The sequence below is a fragment of the Natrix helvetica genome (genome assembly GCF_964273705.1).
Source record: "Natrix helvetica genome assembly, chromosome: 1".
Lineage (NCBI taxonomy): Eukaryota > Metazoa > Chordata > Lepidosauria > Squamata > Natricidae > Natrix > Natrix helvetica.
The window spans coordinates 222,230,308-222,240,170 of NC_138548.1; the positions used below are offsets into that span (position 1 = coordinate 222,230,308).

A 9,863-nucleotide genomic window follows, 5' to 3' on the forward strand; every position below is an offset into this window, starting at 1 on the left:
CACCCAGCTGCTTTTGTGCCTATGGAGGAACCAGTACTCCTGATATCCCTGTTTCTAACCTTGTGCCTACACAAACCTGGGTCCTAGTTACATTAATTCAGCAGTTTAAACATTTAATGGGGAAAAAAACCAGTCTTGCATAATAATTCCAAGTATTCTATTAACAGCAGCATTTTCAAAATATAATTCAGTTTTCATTCCAATCAAACAAAAATTAGACTAACAAATAAACTATTAAAATGCTTCTATTCCTCTACATATCTTTCTTATCAAGACAATCATAACCTATTAGAGAAAATGACATATAGTTAATTCTTCTTCTTGTGCCATATCCGTCATTGGACATTGGGTGATCATGTTGGAAATCCTATTTTTGTCAACAGCTGTATGAAAAAGTGCTGCTGAGTTTTGTCCAAACCAGTCCCTTAGATTTTGAAGCCATGAAGTTCTTCTTCTGCCTGGACCTCATTTGCCTTCAATCTTCCCCTGGAGGTCATGAAAGCGAGAGATCACTTCTGGTCCCCGAGGGTGACGGACGTTCGCATCTGTCTTCTCGGTGGGCTCCCCTTAAGTTTAGGGGGAGCACAGGGAGCCTTGGAGGGGCCCCCTGCCATAGGGCGGCTTGTTGGGACCCCCTGAATCGGTGGGGTCGCCAGCTTCGCCCCAGGAGCCAGGGGGTGCACAACAGTGTGCCTTCGCCGAGCGGAGCCTGGAAGGAAACAGCTAATCGGATGTTACAGCTGAAATGCGGTGAGGTGGGAAGCTTCCCTCAATTTCCTTTTAAATCTATCTAATTGATGAGCAGCAGCCTTTCTAAATTGTGGATTCAATCCTTTGAAATGTTAAGATTGGGGGGGGGGATTTTCCACCCCCCCTCGGAAAAGCGGCAATTGGAAAATCCCTCTCTGGGAAGAGAGAGAGAAAGTTAAAAGTTACTTTCTCTTTCTTTAAGCAATGGGAGGATGACTTCTTGCTACAATTGCAAAGGAGGATTGCTAAATTGTTTCTTTTAAACTACTTTATGGAAACTTTGGACGTTGCTTTCTGATCTCCTGTGAAGGTGGAGCCAAGATGGCCAACTTCCTCCTTCTTCTTGCACTTATGAATGAATTTCCCTTTTGAAAGAATTTCTGGCTTTGTACTATATCACACCCTAGAGATCTCCAGGAGCCTCTCTTCGCACGTATCTCCCTTGGATTTGGAATATTGATTTATACCACCTGGCTTGGAGCTGTATAGAGATCTACGCTCTCCTCTGGACTTGCTTGTCTTGTGACTTCTCCCGGTTGTGTCTTTCCACAGACGCCATTTCTTTGTGCAGACTTATAGCTATCTTTGAATCTAATATGGGTCCTAAAAAATTACCGCCTGGTAAGCTGTCTTCGGCCCCAACATCATCTACGTCCAGCCCGATTACCCAAAAGACACCATTGGCTTCATTTTTACAACCTAAAGCGGCTGAGGAAAGCTCAAAGGAACTATCAGTTGAGCAAATGTTTCAAACTCTCAAAAAGGGAAAAAAAAGTTACGCTAAATATAAATTAAATCAGATCATGCTTTATCTTGGTCTTCAAATCAAAACTGGGAGTAATGTAGTTCAACTTCCTACTCACTGCAGGATTTACTATATCTCTACTGAGCAAACATGAACTCCTTGGCCAAGCCAAGTCCCATTCCTTGCTTTTGCTTTTCATTTGTCCTACCCAGATGCAGGGTCTATATTTCTTCTGATTAAATTCTACTCATTTCAATCATTACCCAAACCTCTCTAGAGTTTATTCTTTCTCCTGCAAAGAGAAAACCTATCTCTCTCAACTTTGAATCATTTATAGACTTGATGAGTAACTTCTGAACTATCTCATCAAAGTCACTGATAGAAATGCTGAATGATTGCCATTAACAAGTACTCTGGGTGTGGTTTCTCAGCCAACTGTGCTACGTAATCTATATTGTATAATTTTACTAAGGGGAATATTACAAACAACTTGAAACTTAGCTGAAGTCCAGATTCCCTATGTCTAAATGTTCCCCTGATCTATAAAGTGGTAAAGTTAGCCTGTCACAATCTGTGATAAACCCATGTTGGCTCCTGTAAATCACTGTATGGAGGGGGACATAACTAAGGCAGAATATCAGCAAATAGCCCGAGCCTGTAAAGATGAAGTGAGGAAAGCTAAGGCTCACAATGAAGAAAGGCTTGCCACAAAAGTAAAAATTAACAAAAAAAGCTTCTTCCAACATGTTAAAAACAAGAAAAAAGTTAAGGAAACAATTGGTCCATTGCTAGGAGAAAGTGGCAAGAAGGTGACAAGCAACAGGGAGAAAGCAGAACTATTTAACTCATGTTTTGCATCTGTCTTTACACAAAGGGATAAAACAGTCCAACCTATCAAAAGCAGCACCACAAAATTAGGAACACAAATTGAAATAGGGAAGAAAATGGTAAGTGAGCACCTGTCTACCCTAGATGAGTTCAAATCACCAGGACCGGATGGATTACACCCCAGAGTTCTGAAGGAACTAGCAGACGAGATCTCAGAACCACTGAATTATATCTTTCAGAGATCCTGGAACACCGGGGAACTACCAGAGGACTGGAAAAGAGCTGATGTGGTTCCCATCTTCAAAAAAGGGAAAAAATTAGATCCAGGAAACTACAGACCTATCAGCCTAACCTCAATACCAGGAAAGATTCTGGAAAAAATAATCAAGCAACGAATTTGCGAACACCTAGAAGCAAACAAAGTAATAGCCAAAAGCCAACATGGATTTGTCAAAAACAGATCATGCCAGACTAATCTTATTGCATTCTTTGATAATGTGACAAAATTAGTGGACCAGAGGAATGCCGTTGATATAGTTTACTTGGACTTCAGTAAGGCTTTTGATAAGGTAGACCATAACCTACTACTAGATAAAGTAGAAGAATGTGGGTTAGACAGCATCACCACCAGATGGATTGGTAACTGGCTGACCAACCGCACTCAACGTGTAGTTCTCAATGGAACTGCATCTACATGGAGGGAAGTATGCAGTGGAGTACCCCAAGGCTCTGTTTTAGGCCCAGTACTCTTCAACATCTTCATCAATGATTTGGATGAGGGAATAAATGGGGAACTCATCAAATTTGCAGATGATACCAAGCTGGCAGGAATAGCCAACACTCCAGAAGATAGGCTTAAGATACAGAAGGATCTTGACAAACTTGAACATTGGGCACTATCTAATAAAATGAAATTCAATGGTGAAAAGAGTAAGGTTCTACATTTAGGCAACAAAAACGGAATGCACAGGTACAGTATAGGTGATACCTTACTCAGTAGTAGTAACTGTGAAAGGGATCTTGGAGTCCTAGTGGACAACCATTTAAATATGAGCCAGCAGTGTGCAGCAGCTGCCAAAAAAGCCAACACAGTTCTAGGCTGCATCAACAGAGGGATAGAATCAAGATCACGTGAAGTGTTAATACCACTTTATAATGCCTTGGTAAGGCCACACTTGGAATACTGCATTCAGTTCTGGTCGCCACGATATAAAAAAGATGTGGAGACTCTAGAAAGAGTGCAGAGAAGAGCAACAAAGATGATTAGGGGACTGGAGACTAAAACATATGAAGAACGGTTGCAGGAACTGGGTATGTTTAGCTTAAGAGAAAGAAGGACTAGGGGAGACATGATAGCATTATTCCAATATCTCAGAGGTTGCCACAAAGAAGAGGGAGTCAAACTATTCTCCAAAGCACCTGAGGGTAGAACAAGAAGCAATGGGTGGAAACTAATCAAGGAGAGAAGCAACTTAGAACTGAGGAGAAATTTCCTGACAGTGAGAACAATTAATCAGTGGAACAGCTTGCCTCCAGAAGTTGTGAATGCCCCAACACTGGAAGTCTTTAAGAAGATGATGGATAGCTATTTGTCTGAAACGGTATAGGGTTTCCTGCCTAGGCAGGGGGTTGGACTAGAAGACCTCCAAGGTCCCTTCCAACTCTACTATTGTATTGTATTGTATTGTATTGTATGCCTAACCAAGTCCTGACTAACGTACTGTTGATTATCTGTTCAAGGATCTTAGTCAATATTAATATCAAGCTAGCAACTTTTCTGTTTCCCAGGTCCTCATTCTTTGCCTTCTTGAAAGTAGGGACATCTCCTCTCTTGGCCCTGAAGACTTGGAATTCATTCAGACCAGCAGTTTTCTTGGCAATGTTTTTCAAAAATGGTTTACCATTGCCTCATTCTTAGGATTGAGAATGATTGTCCAATGTCATCCAGATGGCTTTTTGCCTTAGGTATGATTCAAACCCAGGAGATCATGGTTTCTAGCCTGAAGCCTTCACCAAACTGGCTCTCAGTATGTTTATAGATCACTTCTATTTTTTTCTTCTTGAAAAAATGTGACTATGTATTCAATTCCCCCCCCCCCCCCGCCCCCAAAAGATTTCTTATTCTTCCTGGACACTTTTCTTCTTCAGGATTTCAAACCATTGGATTCTATCTACTTTCCATTGAAGCTTATCAAAATCCTATTTTCTGAAATCCAGTATATAGATTTTGCTCACCTTAGGTCCTTTGCAAATATCACAGATTCAAAGGTAATATTCAATTAAAATTCAAAAGGTAATCTTTTGCCCAAGATACTAATCATTTCTTTCACCAATTACCTCCCCTTGGTGAGAATCACTTCCAGAATAAGCAGACCCCCTTGTTCTGTCTTCCATTTTCTGAGAAATAAAGTTGTTGGTAAGAGGACAAGAACTATTGTGCCTTTACCTCTTGGCAGATTAGATTTATAGTGGTTTGGGGGATAATTGAAATTTCCATTATTATTATTGAATGCTTATTTAGAGAATCACAAATTTAAAATTATAATGTCCCATGGTTTCAGTTATAAAGAAGCAAAGGCAAAACATGATTTTCAATTCTTACATTCCGGCAGCCTCAAGCACCTACTAGATAAGGACTTAAAAGAATGTATTTTCTAAAGACACAGAAAAGTAGCTGTTATCAGATACTGTATGTAATAATTGCAAGCAAGATTGCTTCCCTCAGGCCAAGGGATTTGGTGTAAGAGGGAAGTGAAGGAGTTATTATTGTTATTGATCAGAATAGGAATAGGAACAAGAAGCATCAAAGCTTACATTAGGCAAAGTGATTACTGGGATTCCATTGATTTTACCTCCCAGCTTTTATTCTATATCTATCGTACTATTATCATCCTCCCATATAATAATCAGCTATGAATCCTTCTAATGTATTTAATCATGCCACCATATTATCAATAACATGATTGTACTGTATATTTAAAGCACAAGCCAGATCGGGGTACTCATTAAGGCATCAGGCTAAAGTTCTAGTTTTGCCTTACGCACAAGACCAGCTACATAACTTTGGGTCACTCTCAACTGTAAGAAGAAACCTGTAAGGACTTGTCCAGGCATTCATCAAGAGTCAAATCTGACTGGAAGGCACAACAAACAAACCCATTTAAATTGCTGCCCAATTTTGCCTTTTACCTTTGCCTCTGACCTCCTTTAATGTCCCAGTTTTGTTTCCCTAGCACCTCTTTTGACTCTCCCCATTTGTGTCCTCAAAATTTGATTCTGGCTTCTATGGTCCAATGAAACTGTTCTTATCTAAATGATTATTACATCATCCTCAAAAATACCTCAATGTTTTCAGCACTGCCGCTTTCAGTACCAGCTGACATTCAGCTGCTTGCTGTAATGTTGTCCTATCAAAATTATAATATTGGATGGAGGAAGGCTTTTCTTAAGGATGTGTTTTGTATCCTCTATATTCTCTCTCATATCCATGAATGAATTTGTCACCTGAGAGTGCCTACATGGGGGAGAGGGGGTAGAGGCTAGATATTTATTACCTGTAACTCCAATTACAGAACATTCCTCTTCCATTCACCCCCAAATTTCTTTAAGCCCTGATATATTTCTGGTTAAATATTTCATCGCCATTAAATCCAAGAGCAAAATTGTCTTTCCTTAAGCCCCCCTCCTATATACTGTATCAACCAAATCACAGTCCTTTACTGTGAAAAGAAAAGACTGCCCAAATTTCATGTTTGCACCACGTCCGACGCAGTTTCATGTTTTCAGCTATGACTAAAGTTCTTTCTCATTTTCCACTGACTTGACATCAACTGACATATCACCTCCCATCCCTAAGCAATCACATTACATACCTTCCTGGGTTTTTGTTTACTCTTTAATCTAAGAGATCATTACTCCTACCTTCAAAGTCTTCTGAAAGCTTGCTTTGGTCAGACCACCCTCAACATATACCTACCGTATCACAACCTTTGCTCTTTCAGTTCTGCTGTCTTTAGATACCTAAATGCCCCGTTTTTTTTAATTACTCACTCCCCTCGTGCCTCCTTCGCCTTCAACCCCCTCTCCCAAACTTATTTTTGTAAAGCCTCTGACCTGATCTCATTCCCGAGAATAAACCTCATCTGAACAATTTCTATTATACTCCTCTGCTTTCAGCTACTTTACCACCTAGAGCAGATTACTATCTGCATATTATAAGGAATCTTGCAAAAGAAAAGGATTATTACAATAGATTATATTTCCTTCAATGTATAACAGGTATACCAATCAAGATCAAGTGAGGTACTAATACTACTCTATAAAGCCCTAATTAGACCCCACCTAGAGTACTGCATCCATTTTTGGTCACCATACTATAAAAAAGATGTTGAGACTCTAGAAAAAGTGCAGAGGAGAGCAATCTGGATGATTGGGGACTGGAGACTAACTGTTGCAGGAACTGGGCATGGCGAGTCTGATGAAGAGACAGACCAGGGGAGACATGGTAGCCATGTTCCAATATTTGAGGGGCTGCCAAGCTATTTTCCAAAGCACCCGAAGGCCAGACAAGGAATAATGGATGGAAACTGACCAAGGAGAGATTCAGCCTAGAAATAAGGAGGAACTTTCTGACAGTTAGAACAATCACCCAATGGAACAGAAGTTGCCTTGGAAGTTGTGGGAGCTTCATCACTTGAGACTTTCAAGAAGAGATTGGACTGCCATTTTAAGAAATGATGTAGGGTCTCCTGCTTGAGCGGGGGAGGGGGGTTGGGCTAGATGACCTACAAGGTCCCTTCCAACTCTGTTAATCTGTTATCTGGTTCATCGTTGTTACGCCGTTTCGTAATCTCTCCCCTTGAGGGCTGAACAAGAAAATCCGCGAAGACTCACCGTTTCGATGTCGGAAAACCACGAACACCCTGCTTTAATGAGGGAGGACCGTGTAAAATATTTTTTAAAAGGTCGTCATGATTCAGGACGGCCATAAAAACAACCCCAGCCGCCTTCCCTTAACAGAGCCGGGGAACTCCAGGGAAACTGCAAAGTCTGTATCAACGCAGTGCGTTGATTAAAAAAAGAAACGTTTTCTAGCTGCTGCTGCTGCTGCTGCTGCTGCTTCCTCCCAAAGGCCGCCTGAAATGCCAACCAGCCCCCCGCGCCGCTTTCTTTCTTTCTTACTTCCCCCATTTTAACTTACCAGGAGGCGCGTGAGAGGAAAGGCCGTTGGGACCCCACCGGATTAGGGCGCCGCATCCACTCCAAGCAGAAACGGCTTCGCGACCCACCCGCCGTTCAGTTTGAATCGCAACCACCGTTGGCCTCTCCTAATCGTGATTGGCTGAGCAGTACCGGCGTAGCCGAGAGCAAACGTGACGTCACCGCCACCGCTTTGTCTCGTTAAGGAAGCGTGCTCGGCCAATCGCGATTAGAAGAGGCACTCTGAAATGGAGACGCCTGGGGCGCCTTCTTTTTCTAGGGCAGGCTTGCCCATAGTTGTCATTTTTTTTCTCCCACACCGGTACAGTATTGGGGGTGTTCCTCTGAGAACAGTTTTACCCAGGATCAGGTTTTTTTTGCCATTTTCCTTTTAAAGGAAGAGAGGGCGGGTAGGAAATGGAACAACAGGGAACTTTTAAACGCTTGGAAGAAACGCATTCTTTTTATAATTTGCATAGTTGCTAGAACATTTTTTTAAGGTTAAAAAAAACCCTGTCGTGACTCTGATTTCTATAATAGCATAAATGCATAAATTAAACTATTGAAAGGAAAACTGTACAGGAACATATTTCTGGCCCAAGTTTTAAAAGCCACAAGAGAGTTTTACTTTATTAGAATAAATCAACCGGTAATAAAACAGCAAGCAAGGTTTCTAGAGAGTACCACCAGGCTGTGTGATAAATAAAACCTAGTGGACAGAAGAAAAAAATTGGTTTCATGTTGAGGTTAGAAAACCCACATCTTCAGTCAGAATGTAAGTTTCTGCAATATATGCTGCATTCTCAGTTAGAAGCAGATGATTAGAAGGCTGGAGGCTAAAGGCTGCATTCTCAGAAGCAGATGATTAGAAGGCTGGAGGCTAAAATATGAACTTTTGCAGGAACTATCTAATCTAATGAAAAGGACTAGGGGTGACATGATAACAGTGTTCCAATATCTAAAGGGTTGCCACATAGAAGAGGCAGTCAACCTATTCTCCAAAGCACCGGAAGACAGGTCAAGAATGGATGGAAACTAATCAAGGAGAAATCCAACCTAGAACTAAGAAGACATTTCCTGACAGAACAATTAATCTGTGGAATGGTTCGCCTTCAGAAGTTGTGAGTGCTCCATCACTGGAGGTTTTTCAAGAAGAGATTGGATTTATCTGAAATGGTATACGGTCTCCTATTTGAGCAGGGGGTTGGACTAGAAGACCTCCAAGGTCCCTTCCAACTCTTATTCTGAACTTTGGTGTTGAAGAACACTATGGATAGTTAAACAAACTTCTGAAAGCAAGCCATTCCACTGGTTGATTGTTCTCACTGTTAGGAAATGTCTTCTTAATTTTAGGTTGTTTCTCTCCTTGATTAGTTTCCACCCATTCTTTCTTGTTTTACCTTCTGGTGCTTTGGAAAATAGGTTCACCCCCTCTTCTTTGTGGCAGGCCTTCAAATATTGGAACACTACTATGACACCCCTTTTCACTAGACTAGACAAATCCAAGTGTAATTTTCACTTCCATGGAGGATCATAGGGCTTGCACAATTCTGATCTTGAAAATTAATAATGAAAACAAAATGGGGAAAATGTATGACTCAGAAATTTAGGCTTAATTTCTTTCCAAGCATCTATCCTGTAAACACCAGTCCTTTTTTGAAACTTACAAAGAATTCCCAGCTAGATTATTTGCAGCTGCTTTGTTTGAGATGTTATGTCTTCATTTCGATTATACTTTCTCAAAATTCAAATATATGTTTAGAATATCAATAGATTTTAGACTTATATGCCCTCTCTAAGTGGTTTACAGAGTCAGCATTTTGCCCCCAATTTATAAGGTAAAGTAATTGGGTAAGAATCTCAAGAAGAGTTCTATATCTGATTTCTAACCTTGTATCTCAAAAAAAAGTCTGATAAGTCTAACATGAGTTTTTGAATCTGGCTATCAGATTGTTGTTCCTGTCCATCTAGAAATGTCAGCTGATTCCCCAACTGTCAGTCGCTAGCCTTCTAGCCTTATAAAGCTATAGCCTCAGACAATGCTGCTTAGACTTGTGAAAAGTAAAGCACAACAGGCAATAAACTAGTTGCCAAATTAGAAAGCATCAATTGTAGAAGAAATGCCTGTTTGAAGCTGGAAAGGTGGTGATTAAAGTGCTGAGCATATTATGTAAAAAAAAAAGTATGGAACATTTTTTTAAAAAAACTGCCTTTTCGATTGTCATTTATTTTCATATGGAATTGTTTTATTTTATAATGGCAATAGCACTTAGACATATATACCGCTTTACAGTGCTTTACAGCCCTCTCTAAGCGGTTGCCAGAGTCAACCTATTGCCCC

At 40.6% G+C, this 9,863-nt stretch overlaps 1 protein-coding gene across 4 annotated transcripts in view; it reads right to left on the bottom strand.

Moving 5' to 3' along the window:
• RACGAP1 (Rac GTPase activating protein 1) overlaps positions 1 to 7,687 on the bottom strand; it is a 32,644-nt gene extending 24,957 nt beyond the window's left edge. For all 4 annotated transcript variants that reach the window (XM_081945279.1, XM_081945280.1, XM_081945277.1 and 1 more), the window contains exon 1: positions 7,524 to 7,687. The gene's annotated coding sequence lies outside the window, so the exon portion shown is untranslated. The remainder of the gene's footprint in view (positions 1 to 7,523) is intronic.
• Positions 7,688 to 9,863: the final 2,176 nt, after the last annotated feature.